Source organism: Thermobia domestica, chromosome 16 (assembly GCF_964235325.1).
Source record: "Thermobia domestica chromosome 16, izTheDome1.hap1.1, whole genome shotgun sequence".
Classification (NCBI taxonomy): domain Eukaryota; kingdom Metazoa; phylum Arthropoda; class Insecta; order Zygentoma; family Lepismatidae; genus Thermobia; species Thermobia domestica.
Window position 1 is genome coordinate 76,829,190 of NC_137469.1, and position 20,148 is coordinate 76,849,337.

The following is a 20,148-nucleotide window of genomic DNA, read 5'->3' on the forward strand; positions in this document are numbered from 1 at the left end:
AAGAAGTGTGTCGCTTAGTTAAGGGATTTCCGATCTACTTCCGAGATCGAGGATGTCGACAAGTGAATGGCGAGAGGCGAAAAGAAAGAAAGCTGGTTGTTGTACGTTGCTTGTAGGTCTGTGTGTAGTGTAAAGCAAGGTCGTTACCGACCCTCATTAAATAGATACCTCTAGTTTGTCTTCACTTTTTTTATTGTTGTTGTTTTGTTTGTTTGTTTTTTTCTTGTAACAACAACGAAAGAAGATTAGCAATGGTAAAGAAAAAAATAAAGTGGATAAAAACTAGAATCTAACGAGGAAAATATTTTTTAAACATTTTTTGTAGTGATTGACCTAAGCAGTGATGTAATATGTCTTTACGTGAGCAATTGTTCAAATGGCATTATAGCTTTGTTTTTTGGAAGGGGAGAGAGTAATAGTGTGAGACACCACAGCATAAGATATAGTGTAAATTTCTCACACTTAACATGGGTTATGCTTTTGTTGTAAACTTTATAAGGTCCTCTCAACCCTTCCACTACTTAGGTAGTTTTTGCAACGCAGACTACCAAGGGGGTTCATTTTGTGCCCACCTATTAAGATTATATATCTCGTGTGAAGTTAATTATTATTCCACCATATCTTACATATTTCTCGGTTAAAAATACCATGTACAAATTCTTACCACTCTATTATTTCCATAGTACTTCCTATTTTTTCATAGAGTTAGGTTTGATAACTTTTAGTATTGCTGTTTGTTTTACATTTATTATTATTTTTTTTTAATAAAGTACTTTCATTCACTTCAAACTTTAACCCGTGTGCATACAGTATTTTAAGATGGCTCCTAAGCTCATTTTGAGATAACTTATGGTGTAACATAGTTCTCACGAATTTTATAAAAAGCTAAGATGAGAAGCTGTTAGAGAACCGTCTGTTCTAAAATTCGAAGCACATCCTTCATCACTGGATTCGCTACTTTGAAACTAACCATAAGATGTTCAATAATGTTCAGTTCTAGGAGTTGAGCAGCTAATAGGAGTTGCTGAAGTTCATTCCAAGTTCATTCAAGAAGCCAAAAGTGACGAATAATATCATGAAAATAAAGGTATTAAAGTAGCAGTGAACTGAATAGATTGCAGAAGAAATGATCGATGGTCAAAAACAATTCTTGTAAAGGGTTACTGTATTTTACGGACTATAAGACGCTAAGGAGTACAAGACGCACCTTAATTTTTAAGCATTAAAAAAAACCGTAACATCTTTACGATTTTTATTAGGGGGCGGGGCGAAAGAGACACAGTGTTAGCAAGCTTGTGAATCCCCGCACTCATGTTCGTCGCGTCGGTGCACTGCTGCTTCCAGTTGTATCCAATGTTGCCAGATAGTGATAAGTTTCCCGCGGCATCGAATATATGGTCATTTTTAAGACTGGCGGGAATTTTAAATCAAACACTGGACTTTTATATTAATTTCGAGTATAAGGCGCACCTGAATTTTGGAGTCAATTTTTCGAAGGAAAAAAGTGCGTCTTATAGACCGTAAAATACAGTACCAAGTAACAGACAACACTTAGGAAATACCCTCACGCAGTGTGGTGTCAAGGAATCAAGAAGTACTGTGCTGTAATGTGGAAGAGAATTGCCCAAGATTGGTGGCTGTGGAGGATAGTTGAAGAGGTCTTAGTAGATTGATAATGGTTGACTATGATTAGAATTATACACAAGACGAGACGAGACAATTTTTGCGAAGAGTTTCAAGACGGAACAGAACTTTCAATTGAAGGTGATACATTTTTCGAAACGAGACATTTTTACAACACATTCTTGAGACAAGACAGAGTCAACTCTTGATTACATTGGAGTTTAGTAACCCTTTTCAACACGGGGGCTGTACGAGATATGGGCGTGCACTTTAAGGTAGAATTCGAACCACCATAATAAATTCAAATTCTTCAAACCTTTCCCACTGGGAATCGAACCCGGAACCCTGTTCACCAAAGGCGCGCACACAAGATATCAGATCAGCAGAGAAGACTGTCTCAGCTGTTGTTTTATCCACATCCCAATCTATGAGGATGACTATTTTTATTTATCTATTGAACATGTTACTAAGCCAGTGCAGCAGGGATAAGATAATCAGTATATTCCTCCTGTTGTTGAGAAAGCTGTATGGAAACTGGAATAAATTATGGCTCCAATAGATAAATATTCACTTGCACATGTCAATAAATAAATATTCTTCTAATACAAGGTACTTTAAATTCTGAACAACGATGTCGAGAAGCCTAACTCTTGACAGAGACACTAAGTACATTTAATGTGCATTAATTACCTTGCATAATGAATTAAGTACTTAAGAAGAAAGAGGAAAAAAATTTGCTAAGTAATAGTAACACGCTGAAGATATTCGTGAAGATATATTACAAATTACTCCAAAAACACTTTACTTGTTTTTACGCTCAAGAAGGTTTTCTGTCAGTGACGCGAGGACTTTACTTTCACAGTCTCTTATACGGAAGAAAAAAAAAAGCCCTTAATTTGCCTTTTCCTTTTTCGGTTTTTTCATTGAATGACTTCTTTTGAATGGAGATACCGTTCTTCCTTGCAGTGAATAGAACAAAGTTGCGAACAGCAGTTACTGTATATTCATGCGGAGGCAGTTAAGAAATACACACACACACATAGTTGGAGTTCCGCTGTGCGTTTATCGCTGTTGTTATAGCGCTGTGAGAATGACAGTTAAACACCCATATTATACTAAACGGAATTGCAACTGTATACTATATAGAAAAGCAGTAAATATATGTCGCACCTTTTCTTTATTTTTAAGGATGTGGTATACGGAAAACACTTTTTTAAAGAAACATAAAACAAGGAAGTGCGTGCTTTTTTTCAAATGCAGAACTATAAATAGTGGGATGTGTTGTGTTTATATCGTTTTAACGTAATGTTTATATGTTTGAACAGTTGAAATCTGTAAAAACAGAAAATTTAATGTTTTTGTACTTACATATAGAGTTTAAGTATTACTACCTAGTTAGCATTAGTCTGTTTTATTTATTTATTTATTTATTTAACGTCCCACATTTATGTACCGAGGCTAAGGGAAGCGGTGATGATGATGATGTAGTAAAGAAAGTTGGAGGGAAAGATAACTCCGAGAAAACCCATTCACACAGTGTTTGTCCACCGAAAAGTGCACTTCTCGCAGGCTGGGATCGAACCTGGGATCCCACCAGTAAACGGGCCCTTAGCACCAATCTAATTTGATACAAATTAGGCAATGCAAATGCGAAAGTTAGATTCAAATTTCACAGTTCAAACCTATATGCGAGCATACAAGTTGATAGTACACAAATTCCCTGTAAATTCCTTATGTCACAAAGTTTATTCAAATTTACATGTCAAAAATTATTCAAATTTGATATGTTGAATGTCATTCAAAGTTTTAATGCAAATTTGGTTGAAAATTAAAGCAACTAAACAAACTTCCCACATCATGAAAAGAAATGAAATCTTTTGCGTTTTACGTCCCACGGTTATGCCGGCTAGGCTAAAGAACTGACTTCAGACAGCTGGTATAGTCTAAAGAGAGTTGATAAGAAAATATTTAAGTAGTGTTACTCTGTAGGATTATTCATGACGTCAAAAAGTCAATATTAACAAGTGGGTTGACCATAATTTTTTAATCTCTGAAGCAAAATAATCATAATACCGCTTATATCTTAAACTTGTTAAAATGTATTAAATTGTCAGAAATATTGACATTAACAATAATTTTCCAAAGGCGTGTAAAAATAAGTTAACTAATCTTATTAAATGGGGAACTCAACTGTAAATTTTAAAACGACATAAAAATCTCTACTAAACTGACACTATCTATGAATAATATCTAAGTAAAACGTTGATTGTATGTTGTGTAGAAAAAGCAGTATTCGTACCAGACTGTCCTGGTGCTATTAATTGAAAGAATTACAAAATAATGTACCGTGTATATCATTGATATGTACCACATTTATTATTTCTGCGTATGTCATGATATTTTTCTCTTGATATGCTAAACACACGATTAAAAAAATAATACACGTATTGAATTCATTAGTGTGTATTTAAATGAGTAGTTTAATATTCATATTTCGTATATTTCTTAAAATGAAAAAATTGTAAGTTTACGTTACTTCTGAACAATCTGATGCTGACTTTACCTTCTTTCTCTGTTTCAGGTTACTAAGAAATGTGGGAATGTCGGCCACGATGACGTGAATAATAAAATACTTTAAGTTAATCTCGTAATAAACATCGGAACACAACGACTTTGCTTTGCAGCTATTCTCTTGAGGTAAGAAAGCATTTTTTTTTTTTTTATGTTAGTGTTTAACACTATACGCTATCATTTGCAGAAAGTTATTTATTGATAGTGGTTCTGTATAGCCATATGGTTAATACGCGTCTTTGATTTGCGTGATATTATCGTACCAGTTTATGTCGTTTGTCAGGTTACCAGAGGTGTTTGCTAACAATTTCTGTATGTTAATTTAGTTGGGTTCAATTGTAAGGACAGTGTCTAATCAGGCCTGCGAATATGAAACACTTTTGTCCTTCAAATTTTAAACATTCCCTTTACTTTTGGCAGGCTCACACCCAGATTTTTTTTGGGGGGGAGGATTCCAAGCTTTGGGGAAGAGGCCCAATACTAGAAGCCACTACGTCTATGTAGTATTTGAACGGGTATTATTCTGCACCCGAAAAGACGATAAGTAATTGTTAAATACTTTCACCTGTATTTTCAGAATGCAATAATAGTACTAAATTGATTTTATAAGAGAATGAGTACAACTGAAGTGTGAGATCAAAATTTCATGCTACATCAATTATTTCCCTGTTTTATTGAGAAAGTATTCAAATATATGTTGAGTTAGGAAGTTTTGGAAGGAGTGGGTGCATCCCTGATTCTTAGTGACAACAAATCTTGACCAACTGTTTCACAAGGCGGAAGTAGCGTGGAGCACCATTTCCCAGGGTGGTACCCTGCATTTCTACGACTGTCTACATGCTAGAAGAGAGTACAATACAACATACTGACATGGCTTTTAGTCATACCCTCTAGTAATGATGATTTCAGACGATTTCCCCCAGCAAAATTTCAATATACAGGAGGTTGAAGTAATAGTCCAAAAATACTGGTAACTTTGTTGAGCAGGCCACCCCTAAAATCATCACTGTCCTGTATATTCAGTCTATCGGTGTCGTGCAGGATTCTGTGCGCATGATTGTATATGAAATTGCGCTCATGTGCCATAATTTCTGTGCAGTAATTTTTAAATTTTCTACTATTGTATGTATTCAATAAAATATCATTAATCAGAATTGCATAGAAAGACTATTAAACATCTTAACCGTGATATAAGCAGCCAAGTAAAACAATCGTTTATTGGAATTAACAAGTTTATAATTACCAAGAAACATAATTAGCTTAGTTCGTTCGAGACCAGTTGCTCTTCGTAACACAAAATAAATCACCTTAAACGTGTGATAGTCAAAATAATGGTATTTCTAGTTATATTTTAGTAAGGTGTCAGGAGTTTCATTAAAATTAGCAGATAGTAAATTATAAAGTGTTTAATATTATATTGTGTTCAAGCATAAATCAAGAAGATCATTTAAAATTTTAAAATGAATCTAATGTATTCAAATGTATTCAGCTTCTAAATTACTGGTGTCATGTAGATTGATTGTGTGTGATTTTCGGAAAATTTACTTAGTTACATTGAATAGTTATACAACATTTTAATACTGTAATTCGTGCTGTTATCAAGCATAAATATTAAAAAAAAAAAAAAAAATGTATGAACAGTTTACGGGTGATTGTATCTGTCTCAAAATCGGTGATACGCATCTATGTATAAAAATCCATGGTCTACGTTTACACGTAAACAATGCACATATAATGTGAACAACGTAAACTGTGTGGTCTATGTAGGCAATACGTAATCTAATATTGCTGGTTTTACGTTTCCACTACCAAGATCTTATGCATCAACGTTGAAAAGGAGGAAAAGCATAATTTTAAATTTTGGACTACAAATTCCTTGTGTGTTTTGTGTGTAAAAAGTGTTTTATGTGTAATTTGTACCGTTGTTGCAATATGCTGGATACACAGCAGTTGTCTGTACAGTACATTAGGTTACGTTGAGTCACATTCCATCTGGCATCTTTCATAACCCATTTCACTATCTTTTACCTAAAAATTACTTTAGACCTATCATATTACAAAACAATTATTTACAACAAAACTGAGTGTTATAGGTGTCTGAGATATAGGTCTGCACTTGGAAGATTTAAAACCTCAAAATAGGTTAAGAAAGAAAGAAAGGTTATTTCTGCCTTAGTAAATCACCTCAGGAAAGGAGTTCCGCGATGCATGTGATAGTGTCAACATCTCTTAAAGTGAGGTGCTGAAGAGGGAGTGGATAAAGTGAACATCTCTCATCGAACACTTTTTATACACTTTTACAAATATTCATGAAATCATCTGCAATCATCTACAACTACTTTACACGTCTTCATTTCATTTATTTTTCACTTTTTTCAACTTTTACACCCTGACTATCTGGGTAACTGGCCCTCTTCTTCCCATTGGAACTCCTTCACGATTTTGACTATTATTACACCCTATTGTGGCTATACATTTCTTTAACTGATTTTGATAAACTGTTTTTCCTGATCTTGGATTTACACAATTACAATTTTTACTCTACTACATTTTCTTTACTATATATAACAGGCAATTCGACTTGAAAGTCGACCAAAAAATGCAAATGGTGGCATCCGCCATTTGTAAACTTCTTTACAATTTTTAATATAAGTAATTCAATTTTCGAATAAGTAATTCAAGTTACACACATTTATAGCATACTTGGCTAATAAAGCTGATGCACCTATTATAACACCGTCAATGGTGAAGAAGACAAGATAAGACCTCAGGAAAAGCATAAGCATAAATTACTTCCCGATATTATTCCTTCTTTTTAAAGTAATGAGTTTCAGCTGGCAAAATTTCCGAATTTGTGCGTATTTTCGCTCTGTATCTATTCAAACTTCGTTTCTGCTAAAGGAACATCTAATCATTTATAATCGTTGTTGTCTACATATTCTATATACAAGGTATATAAAATAACAGGTAGCCCCAGTTCGCGATTAGCGTTCTGATTGGCTCCCCGTCCGTGACGTCATGTGGAGGTATCGGTGAAAATTTTTTTCGCTTGCCTGCTTGTTACACTTCGCGCTTTATTCGTAAAACTGGATTCAAAACATAATTATGATATTCCTTGTCTTTCCAAATACGAATAATGAGTTATTTCTACTCACAGATGAGACAATATAATGTAATAAATATATAAATACCGTCAATAATGATTAATTATCTATACAAATAAAAATGGATATAATGTTTACTTGCTAATTCATTGTAGAGCTTTGGATCGATTTTTATAATTTTTAGTACCGTACTTGAGTTGACCTGGCCCTTATTACTTTGATTAAAGGGCGAATCCTAAGCGGTAGAAGGCGTTCAAAATTTGTACCTAAAATACAGTATCTCACGAACCTATCAAGTTAGAAAGATGAAATTCGATATATAAACCCCTCATTAAGCTTAAATAAAAACATGTCCCATTATTTTTGAAACTTTCCGTTTTAAGGGGCAGAGGGGACATTTTCTATTCATTGTAACAATGTTTGATTACTAACTTCTCCTCGATCAACTTTAACGATTTTTGGTACTTTAATGCAACCAGGCCTAACTTAGGAAATTATCATTTTTTCGCTCGGGATGAGAGGAGATAGGAAGGAAGTGACAAATAATCAAAAACAATCGAAATTGGTGTCCAGTCCATAATTTTCAGGGTCACTGAATAGTGACCACTGATACCGTTTAAAATCAAATTCATCATCTTTGGGCGTGGGGAAGAGGTGGCAGTATGGATTTTTGTCGTTGCACTTTCATTGAAACGTTAATTTTAAGGGTGGAAGGAGTTCAAATACTTTCCATAAACTAATCCTCTCAATAAGAACACTTCAGGTAGTAAAATACATAAAGCAAACACATAAACCTAACATAACAAATTAGGTTAGGTTATGTTAGGATAGGTTAGGTTATGTTAGAAATCTAATCCACCCTAACCTAATATAACCGAATCTAACCTAACCTAATCAAATTAGGTTAGGTTAAGTTAGGTCAGGTTGGAAATCTAACCTAACCCGTTGTATTTAGTGTGTATTAACCAAATTGTCAGAAATCGTGACTCCAAAATATTTCCTTATATATTTGTTTATTACTCAATATAACACATTTTACATATGTATTACAGGTTATAAGTTGCACAGATATCTATAGAGTGGTATACATACATAAATGAACCACCTTCACAGGGAAAAGTTTGCAGTTATTTGTCCTACGCTGTGTCTTTCGATTTATCGGAATTTAGTTTTTGTGGCTTAGCCCCCTCTCTCGGCCAGTTCTTTAATTATAAGAATGATAAGAGTGCACTTTGATCAGAACAAATGATTTTGTCATACGATGTGGCATTCGAGAAGGAATAAAATCAATGTGATTTGTACGTAACAGGTACGGTTCGGTTAAGCAAGATTAGATTAGGTTAGATTAGGTAAAGTTAGGTTAGGTTCGGTTCGTAATAGGTTCCTATGAATGTTCTGCTCAAAGTGCACTTTGAGCACTTTGCTAGAATAATGTTTCAGATGCTTAACAAAACTTACGAATATCACTTAAACTAAAGAATATATGAGAGTATACATTTATATTCTCGTTGGTACCCCCTTCCACTTCACTTTACGTACATAAACTCCTTAAGCTTCAGGCCCTCAGAAACAAATGCCATAAAAGTAAAATTAATTATTGTTGTTACACACCTGTTTTTCGACTTGACTAGTGTCTACTTTATTTTTCCCCAATGCCAGTTCGGTACCAATAATGAAGGAACAACGTCAGATCTTAAACACTACTTTTGCAAGAAACTTAGAATCTCGTTTTTTCAAACTCTTTAATAATCCTCTGGTGAAAAGCGAGCAGAACATATTTGTGCGTTATCCACATTAAAAGTGCTCTTTCGCTTACAGCAGGAAATCAATCTTCTTCGAAGTTCATCATTTTTAGGGAATCGATGGAACATTATTTCATTTGTATTGCTTCCTATGTTATTAGAATGAGCTACTGCACAAGTAAGATAACTTTTCCCCATCTTGAAACAGTAGAATGCAGAATCTCACTTATTTTGAAAAATACCGCGATACCTCCACGTGACGTCACCGACCGCAAAGTATCCTGGGAAAAGTAACAGCAGAAAAGCTATCCCGAGGGTCCCCTGTTCTATATATAAAGAATGACAGTAGGGAGTTCTTAAGTTGACACAACCAGAGCAACAGGGCATGACGTCACTTAATGTCGTCACTACCCTGGAGCACTTAATGCGCAGTGTATCCATAAGCAAGGCAGCTCTGTTGACAGCATTACGGCTGAGATAACATGCCAAGGTGGATTATAATTTAAGACATACCTGGAATTTGTTCGTGTTCTGGTGGACAATAAAAAACACATTATGTTGTTACAACGGTTGTGTGAGTTGCGTTTTACATTCAACAAACGAACAAGATTATACACAATCAATGCACTGAATAATGCGTAAATAATTGCGGCTTGTACCATCAAAGGCGGGAAGAACGCCAGGATTTTAAAAAATATCTCATTTCGTGCTGCGCACTGATACGTGTATCAAGATTGAAATTTCAGGTTTCCTCAGTTATGTTCTATTTTATAAGTGTGCTGACATTCATGATATATCAATTTCTTTTAGCACCAAATGAACTCTTGTAGGTTTAGTATGTGTTTTGGAGTGGCAGAAACGGGATTAAGAATACGTGGACATTTTTAAAATTACAATTTACAGGTAAAATGTGTTAATTCAGAACAAAAGACAAATGTTAGGGAATTTATTTATGAAGGCGCAGAATATGTAAGTCATCTGTGAACATAGATACAGCAATAAGATGTTGCTTTCATTTCTATGAAACTCTCCAAAAGGGCGTTATTCCAGAGCTGCAAACTAATGTACAAGGGACTTGAAATATGACTATTTCGCTGCCTGAACCTACCCTAACCTAACCCGAGCTACTGCTACTCTACTACTACTAGTATACTATCATTACTACTACCATTACTGCCTTATTATACTACTACTACTACTCCTACTAGCGTATTATTATACTATCATTGCTATTACCAGGGCCGAAACCAGCTACAAAGTTTGGGAGGGCCGTGAATATGTTAGGGGGGCCAAGCCATTAAAATTATCTTAGAAGTATATAAATTGTGTTTCTGTATTAATAATAAAATTTTGTATCGATGTCTGGAAGGGCCACAAAAAGTTGAGGGACCTGGTCCCCCTAGCCCCTCTCTCGTTGCGGCCCTGGCTACTACTAAACTACTACCCTACTACTACTGCCTTACTACTATTATACTATCATTACTACTATTACTACTACTAAGTGTGCACACATATTTTTTGTTAAAACATATGTAATTTTTGAACAATTATCTCTCGTAGCGCCCCTGAATTTTACCTGTTCCTGGTGGATCACTGGCATGCGCCAACACATGTACAGTCTAGAAGGCGTGATGACACTATTTTCATAAAAAAATGTGAGTTTCAAAGTAATATGAATTTGTCCACGTATTGTTGATCTGAACTGCGGAAACTGCTCTATCCCAATTTAAGGATGCATATTAACACTGATGTAATAAAGTAATTATGCAGCTTATACCTAAGCTAAAGCTATACGAGGTTTACGTTTACGCACCCACTGGCTCAATTTACGCACTCAATTCGTTTTATTAGCTTATCGACGTCGACCATACCCTAAACGCCGCATGGACAAAGTCGCACATACTACGAACTATTCGCAAAATCAAAGTAGGCGAATTACTTATCGACAATTTTCGCATTTATTACTGCCTTAAAATGGAAAGGTCATTAAGTGACATGAATTCCCGCCTATATCTGTAAGCGTTGTGGATTACACGCACAATATTTAATGGATTTATCAAGAAATACTGAACCCACAGGTTCAGCACCCACATAACTGCATTACTTATGAACAAGGGCGCCCATCAAGGGGGGAAAGGAGGGGCGCTCGCCCCCTAAGAGGAAATTGTACTTGGGAATATTGAAAATCCAATAGAATTTTTACATTACTTACAGCAAAATTTGAAACTATATTGGAAACATCACTTATACTTCCCCCCCCCCCCCCTTGGAAACCACAACATGAGCGTCCTTGCTTATGAACTGCACACTAAGAAAAATCCGTTCTCCGGACAGCGGTATATTGTACAAATATACGAAATCCTCTTGCTTACTACAGAAATCAGTATGGAGCATATGCTACATACGTACTGCCCTTAGATGTTACATCATGCCATTGCAGGATGTCTGACATCTAACAGTTTTCCGTATATCACCTATGTTACATTCTGCAGCCATATTCTATTCTACTATGGACATTCTGCGTCGATTTGTATGTGAGATCCTGACCGCCTATATTGTTTCATACGGAAAGTACGTATAGATGGAACACTTATACGGTAAGTAAGTATTATAAAACATGCGTTTTCAGTTATACGTTTGCTGTACGTTGTCCAAAAACTACAGGAATTACGCATGTTATCTATCGTTTTAAATACACTACCTACAAATTTTTTTTTCTCAGTATGTACTTTGCAAACTAGCCATATGTCGGATTACGGTGAGAAAGCATTTTTTGTTGAAAATCATTGCTGTTTTCTTGAATGTTTATGAGGTTAATCTACATAAAGCCAAACATACCACTAACTAAAGAGTTTCAGACAGTATTGCTGAGCATGAGTAGTCGCTAATGTCTCGCCTTTGGTCCTGGGCTCGATTTCCGGCAGGGTGAGTCGATCGAAAAGGTGTAACAGCTTTTTCAGGCTAGCTATCTTAAATGAGGTTTTTCCTGTGATTTCCTCATTCACACTAGGTAAATGCCGGGATGGTATCTAATTTACAGGCCTCAGGCAGCTTCTTTCCTTATCCGTTCCCTGTACCGCGATTGTGTGCTCGCCGCGAGGATGTCATCCGTCCAACGTGATGGTCTTAAGGCCATAGATGCTGGTAATGGCCATGACTTGTATCAATAAATAAATAAATAAATATTGACGAGCGAGCGCTAGCAAGCGAAGTCGAGTTAGAACGCCGCAATGCACGTGGCATTCGTCCATTCTAATTAATAGCAAATAGTAATTGCAAAATTTTCCATTCCGCACATGGCATTTCCAGTCTACTCAGTTCACAAATTACTCACATATCAATACCAATTATCTTTCCGCAACATTTACTCATTCCACCTATAAACATTGTATTTTTACTAAGTTTTGCTCCCCCGTAATCCTAGAGAACCCGAGAAATATATTACATACTTCTTTCGTAAATTTTGCAAATTCAAACTCATAAAATAGGACAGCACCATCGTTTTCTACATACAGTAAACGTTATATAATTTTTAAAAATTAGTAGTACAGTCCTCTTTCACACGCAGCCATTCATTTTAATCATAAATTACTGTTTCTATATTTATGTATTCTACACCTGCATCCATTTATCCAGCGCCGTAACTTAGATTTTTCTTGGGAGGGGGGTAAGCATTAATACGCGTATTTGGTGCTCCTAGAAAAAAGTTGTTTCTCTAATTCTTGGGCTTCCTCTTTCCATCTTTCTCTTACTCTTTATGGGCCCGGGTCGTTAGTTACACCTTTGGGCCCGTTCCATACATGACAAATGGATTAAGGGGACAATATTGACAAATATCAAAGCCATACGAATAAACATTATTTCTAGGGCCCCTGATAGTAAACTTTTTTATTGAAATGGGCCCACGACTGATTTTTGTTTTATTTACCTTTTTATGTGTTGTTTTGTTTATTAATATAGTGGACATATTCGATGCTTGATTTATAGTTTCATGTTCGTATCGTATACGGAGTAAGAAAATTTTGTCTTAAAATGGGTCCCCTCGAACGACGGGAAGCTTCCTTGGGGATACATTTGCTCCTTCCCTCCTCAAGTTACGGCCCTGTCACTTATCACATACTAGGCTGGTAGCCAGCCAAAAAATCTAGAGGAAGCACGGTAGAAGTTTGGGAGGGGGTCCTGATCCAAACGTATCATTGTTAATCATCATATTATAGCTCAGCGCACAAATTTTCCGGTCGCCAAGTCGCCATTGGCGACTAGAAATCTAGAGCTCGCGACCAGTGTTCGTTCAGTAGGAATGGTTTCTGCCTGAAGTCACAGGGCAGTGCATTTTCTGTTTCGTAAGAAAATAATTGTCACTGAGTGAGAGAAAACATGGAATGTGAAGTCTTTCTTTGTCAAACCAAAGGCCGTTTGGAGGAGGGCGGGACATCTCAATTTGTACGTGAGAGATACTGGCGACCATTATTTTTGGATTGGCGAGTGCGTCTGACTTTGAAATTTTGCACCCTGTGATAGTTCATTTGCAAGCGTACTGTGAAAATTTTAGGGGGCCAGTAAAAATTTAGAGGGGGCACGCTCCCCGAGACCCCATGGATACGGGTCTGTCACATACTAATATGATGTAGACCTGTCATTAATTTTTATGTCAATTTTATATTGTGGATCTCCAAATTTTTTGTAGTAACAAATCTTCCGCGGACCACATAATCAAATTTCGCGTATGGAGATGCTATGTTTTCATACAAATATACAAATATCTCTTTAAGTATATTACTTCATTAACAGATAATCATTTTTAAACATATTTTCTTTACCAGTCTGTTACTCAAGTGTAAAATTAATAAGTTGACACCAAATCAGTTGCAAACACTGCTCAACTTACTATCATATTTAGTGACGTCATATTGTGTGGTGCTCTGGTTTTGTCAACTTAAGATCTCCCAATGACAGTACTACGTATAGATTACGTCACAGTGCGCGTACATATAAGATTGTATTTACAGCACACCACTCTAAATATTTCTATTGAATCGCAGTGTTCTGGCACGGAAAGGAGATGGATTTAAGTGTAATGCCAAATGTTTATGGATTTTGAATATGATAATACGGTCGAAAGGGATACCAAACATTGTAAAATTAATAACTAGGCCAATCTCACTACATTATAACTTATCCAGTCATTTTCTTCCTGATACATATCTGTTACTTCAATGCCCTATATCTTTAAATGTGAATATGATATGTCACTAAAAAACTTCTTTGAAATGTGGAACGGTGAGAATGAGTCCATGCGGCAAAGATGTGCAAGGAAAAGATTAACTTCTATTCTCAGAAGTTGATTTATGCAAGAGAAAGTTGAAATTGTTAATTACTTTCGTTAGCAGATAAATGTTATTGAAGCGCAAATGGACGTGAGGATGTCTACATCAACGCATTCAGAAAAAACAATCAAACGTAGGAATGTTTTTGCATTGCTTTTCTTGTGTTTACTCCGTGCGAAGAAACTCCAATGGTAGTTGTGAATGTCCCACTAAAATAACAATGACTATTGGAAACATTGAATTTCTAAAACTTATTGTGCAGTTTTTCTATACGGATCCATAGTATAAGTAGGAGTAATTAGTAGGAAAAGTAGTAGTAGTAGTAGGAACGGGCTAGATGTCCTGCAGGGGTTGGTTGGGTTCTGTTCTCTATATCAAATGGGCAAATTAAAGACTTGCCCATTTTTTTCTGTACATTTCACAATCTATGGATCCGTATAGTAAACCTACACCCTTTTTATTGCACAGCAATACCAATCCCAGTGAAAATTTTGTTGTTTTGTAGTAGCGTGCATGTGTTTGCTACATGCAGTTTGAACACCTGAAATTGTAAAATATAGTATATCATATAGAACGATGCTCTACCAACTTCTTTCCTGCATAATCACGGAACGCGTGCTATTTGGTACGTGCAAATGTCGTACGTGTTTTGAAATGCGTTTGGAATTTTGGTAGAGAGTGTGTACCGTCGTAACGACTGTTGCTAGTTGACCCGCAATTCGTTTCTCGAATACGGTAGAGTTACGAAAACTCGGCCTAGTGTGAACCGAAGGTGGCCAAGTTTGTGAAAATGCCGGGTTATCGGAAATGGTGTTAAAAAATAATAAGTACTAGTGTTTCCTCAAAAAATACAGTACTGTACTTGTATGTATTGGTAGCTTGAGAATACATCAGAGAATAAACTGCCCAACTACCCTTACTTTATGAAGGTATAGAGCCTTTACTTTACATAAAACTGAAAATTAATGAATACACACTGCACAGTAATTTATAGTAGCTTCAGTCTAAAGGCAGCCACTTGCTCACAAAGGGATGCCGCCTCCGTGTGCGGTTTCTTTTCATACTGTCTTGTTTGTTTTTTCTCCCCCTTGAAAAGTAACTGACAGGCAATAAACTGAACCCAAACTGTTGCCAAATCTTTGTCAATGATCCTTTTTCTTTGACACAACCCTTCCCCCCTACACACACACACTGTTAGACATGGATGGAAGAGAGGAAAGGGGGAGAGGGAAAGGAAGGCAACGTTTAGTTTTTCTTCTTCCAAAGGGACCACAAACTTTATGACGGCTTCATTGTGTTAAATTCAAAGTCTCCCGACTGGCTATCGTCTGGGCGCGCTTACTATACCTGATAATACAGATCTCAGGCGGTGACCTTGAACGGGCCTGCGCGCGTTTTTTTTTTTTTTTTCGCCCTATCAGTGTGTAGCCAAGTTATCCGGACTGCCATGTTTTCGAGTGCCGAGTTTTAGGGGCTCTACTGTACAGCTAAAGGCGTAGTAGCTAGCTGTTAAGACCTCTTCATCGATTTAGTGGCTAGCGCGCGCTTTGGTACATGGGGTTCTAGGTTTGATTTCCGTTGGCACATCATTTTGAAAATCTGTTGTGGGTAGTCGAGAGGTTTGAGGCGATGAGCGAAATTCATTGGTCCTTCTGAATTGCATTTGCGTTTACCATGTTGCTATCGTTCCAGTAGAAATTCAGCAATGTAATTAAAGAATTAAAAAGTGGTAGAGGGTTTACCTATGGTACGAAGGATTCCCAGTTCGATCTCATGATAAGGGACAACACAGTGTCCGTCAGTTCTTCAATCTTTTAGTAGTTACTTACTTTTATCGATCATTTGTCTCCCATTTAGTCCAGATGGATAATCGTGGACGACCATTAAATAATTTAATTTCATTTGACTTGGAATTCATGGGTGTAAACTTAAATCAATGTCGACTAAATAATTCGCATCTCATGTTCATTGCAACTCGAACATTCGACCTCATGGAAGGGACATAAGTGGAGACAAGAATAAAAAAGAAAAAAAAAATGGAAACTCTCATTGATGGATGAATGTATTAACATCTACTTCAGAAGAAGGTGCCGATAATTAAAAGAGAATTCCTCCTCCTTGTTTGTTAACAGGAGATGTCCTTTTACAATGGATATCATTCGAGAAAGAGTCTTGAGATCAAAGGAAGCAATTAGCAATTATCTTCCAACATCTCCAAGGAGGCCTCCTTCGCTCACAACGAAGGACCTCTTTTGGAGAAAGCAGGTTATGACCACACCTTCTCCCCTCTCGCTCCGTACAGAAACTTGAAAACTTAGGGTGACGGTAACCACGAGAATGTTAGCAGATATTTACCTATGCACACATATATTAACATTGGTTTCCCAGTGGGAAGATATATGGTATGTAAGATGTGCGAGAAAGGTACGAAGATATCTTCTGCTACGAATCGAAGAGTGGTGAAGGCCCGTTTTATGCAGTATATGGCATCTCATATATAGGCCTACTGTGGTTCTCGGTTATTTAGTATCATCAGTGGCGTATTTACGATTTTGTTTCGGGGAGGGCTTTGTTAACTTCGCGGGGGGGGGCTTTGCCTGAAAATGTGTACTTTCTGCAAGATATTTCATATACTTTACTATAGTAAGTAAGATTTCGGGGGGGCTTAAGCCTGGAAGCCACCCCCTAAATAAGCCACTGAGTATCATCGTACAAGAATACTAAAATTATTGGCGGACAACCCTCCCCTTCGTTTTATTTATACCATGTATAGCTATGTTAGATACCAGCTTTTTCAACCACATAATAGTTGTAAAGTATTACAAGGTTAAATATTGTCTTCTGTCCCCTAATACGAACTTTCGTTTCAGTTACCAAACTGCATTTCAGGTCCATAGTCCATCCAAAATATCTCAGCCTTATATTTTGTGCAATTCATTAAATCTAAAGGCTTAATCTAATTCGCATATGTTAGAGCTCCTTTGTGCATAATTTTTAACCTATTGGAGTCAGATATAAATAACTTCTATAAGCACAGAAATCAAATTTAAATGTTCTAGGGTACCGTAGTCTCCACTACGTGAACACGATAAAAAAAAATCATTAAAAAATAAACTGTAAATATAAGGAAAATTATACTGATTTCCTTTATATTGACCGGCTACCCTTTGCTAATACTGACACAACTCGTCATATGATTTCAGTCGGTTAATTTGGCTCTATCTGTTAATTGTTAATTGTTGTTACAGACAAAATTGGAAATTAATATCTCTACTAGTCATTCATTCAAGACAATGTAAGCACAATTAGAAATTGTTGCATATCTTCGTTGCTTGAAGGAAGTCTTCCTAAGTCTAATATCCGGTTATTCTTGTGTCTTTTATTTATTAGGAAGCTCCCATGCTTTCCCATATCCACCAGAACCAGATTCTGCAAAGGTTCTTATCCTTTGACCAAATTGCCTTATTTGGCAGGCTCGTATGAATATGTTTCGTTGTATATACATGTTGAATTCAAGTTAAAAAAAAAAAAATGTTCCTGTGACAACTAATATACGAAGAAGATCTAGAAGCGTTGGTGTTTCTCATTCGTGGCTTTAAGTCCCGGAAGCTGCAGTCACGTGTGGTGGGCGTGATTGTTCCGTCTGGCTCGTGGAGTATGCCGTCCGTGCGCAATGGCCGAGGCGAAGGTGCGACGAGGTAAAAGACCTGTTCCATTACCAGCGCACAAGAAAAAGGGATTCTCAGCTTAAGAATCAAAAAATAGAATTAAAATAAAATAAAAATAAAAATCTCTACTTGCTTTGACTCTGACAATGAATAATGTTGCTGCCACCAACTGATTTCACTTTATGGGATGCACCTGTGACCACGTTGTAAACGTGAAAAGAAAGATACCCAATGAGTAATAAATAAATAAAACAATTATCATGCGGAAAATAAACTAGTAATGTAAGCAAAATAAAAATAAAAGGAATGCAAATGAGGTTGTTAATACAGAAAATTGTTTCAACTCTTCCGTGTTACATGACCATGAAAAACAACAATAAGTAACGGAAATATCATAAATATTCATATATACATATTAAATTATTCTGTTTATTAAAATGAAAATGCATATCGACAATTTTCCGACATTAGACGGTCAAAGAAATATGTACAAAATAACTGTTTTTATTCTTCGTAGCATACATGAAATCCTTGGTTCAATTCTAGTTGTTGACATACATGAAACACAGAAATGTCAATATTATTTTAAATATAGCGCACGCTTTTTAATTCAGATTGGGCTAAGAGTGATTCGAAATATTAGATAATTCGAAGAAGGTTTATTCCCCTCGAAATCTATACTGAAAACAATGTTGAACATTGTGTATAAATCGAATTTTTGAACATCTTGTTTGAATAATTCGAAGTACAAGTAGTTTCAGTGCCAGAATTTTTATGGTGTTGGCCAGATTCCAAACAGAAGAATGCAATTTCAACTGGTTTTCAGTTATCCAGATGTAGCCGTAGGGATGGGTTGACAAAAAGTCAACAACCCATCTTATAATAAAGAAGATGAAGACAAGATATACGATGAAGTAAAGTAAAAACGTGTGCCAAACTCATCCGAAGCTTCCGAAATGTTCGAAATTTAATAAGGGAGGAAAGTGTGTGTGTGTGTGTGTGTGCTTAGGAGTGTGTAGTTAGTGTGCCTGTCTTTTTTAATTTTATAGTTTTTTAAATCTCTTTTAGTGAAATGCACAGTGAATAACATTCAATTTTATAGTAAACTATTATAAATCTACGTTTAATCTACAAAAAATAAGTTTGATTGATAAACAAATGAAGATCATACAAAACTGTAACTATATATACATAATTTATATAATTGATGAACTAATCAGTTTGAATTTACCTTATGCAAAGATTCATTATAATTACGGGCAATTCAGCGTTTTGTTCTGCTACCAATATAAGTTAAAAATCGTATAGATATCAAATGTGTAAAATATATTATAAAAGCAATTTTCAAGAACAGAATTTTTCATGCAAATAGCGACGATTACCACATTAAGTACAATAGCAAGAAAATACAAAATACACGAATTCAACTAGGTCTATAGCTTATAGCAACTCTGAAATTAAGAACAATTAAATATAATGGTATTTCACTACTGTCGTCATGAAAATATTTTAATTTCTGTAATATATTGTCAAACAATTTAAACATTTCTCTATTTTCATGTAATGCAATCTGCATTTGCACTTGCAGCACATAGGAGTGTTGCCTGGTGCACCTATTATATAACACCGTTAATGGTGAACAAATGAAATGAAATTTAAAAAGATGTATTGAATGTGAATCAAAAGTAAATAACGTTGTCACACAATAAATGAAACTGATACTTTTGTTGGTCGAGAAAAACAAACAAAGCAAAGATCACAAATTCTAATTAATATTGTTACTCTTGTGTGTTGTTATGTGTGCATTTTTTTTTTTTTTCATGTAGAATAGTTTTGTTAGTGATTTTAGAATTTTGGATAATTCAACTTTTTTCGTTCTCCCTGAACTTATAATTAAAAAGAGTCTCCTGAAGTTGACACATCTTTACAAGCGTTGTACTAGTTCTATTAATTTCAAGATTTGATTTATCTTGTGAACATTTGCCTAGGTTTAAAACAAAACAGGAGATCTGTGGTTACCTCATTTTGTTTTATGATCTTTATTAAAGAAAGTGATTGAGAACCAATGGCAGATCCTGAGGGAAGTCACAATGGCAAAAATTTATCGGTATAA

General features: G+C 35.7%; 1 protein-coding gene across 4 annotated transcripts in view; it reads left to right on the forward strand.

Moving 5' to 3' along the window:
- Nucleotides 1–20,148, forward strand: part of LOC145673176 (uncharacterized) — a 244,208-nt gene that overhangs the window by 135,078 nt on the left and 88,982 nt on the right. For all 4 annotated transcript variants that reach the window (XR_014128727.1, XM_081742631.1, XM_081742633.1 and 1 more), the window contains exon 2: nt 4,205–4,320. The gene's annotated coding sequence lies outside the window, so the exon portion shown is untranslated. The remainder of the gene's footprint in view (nt 1–4,204; nt 4,321–20,148) is intronic.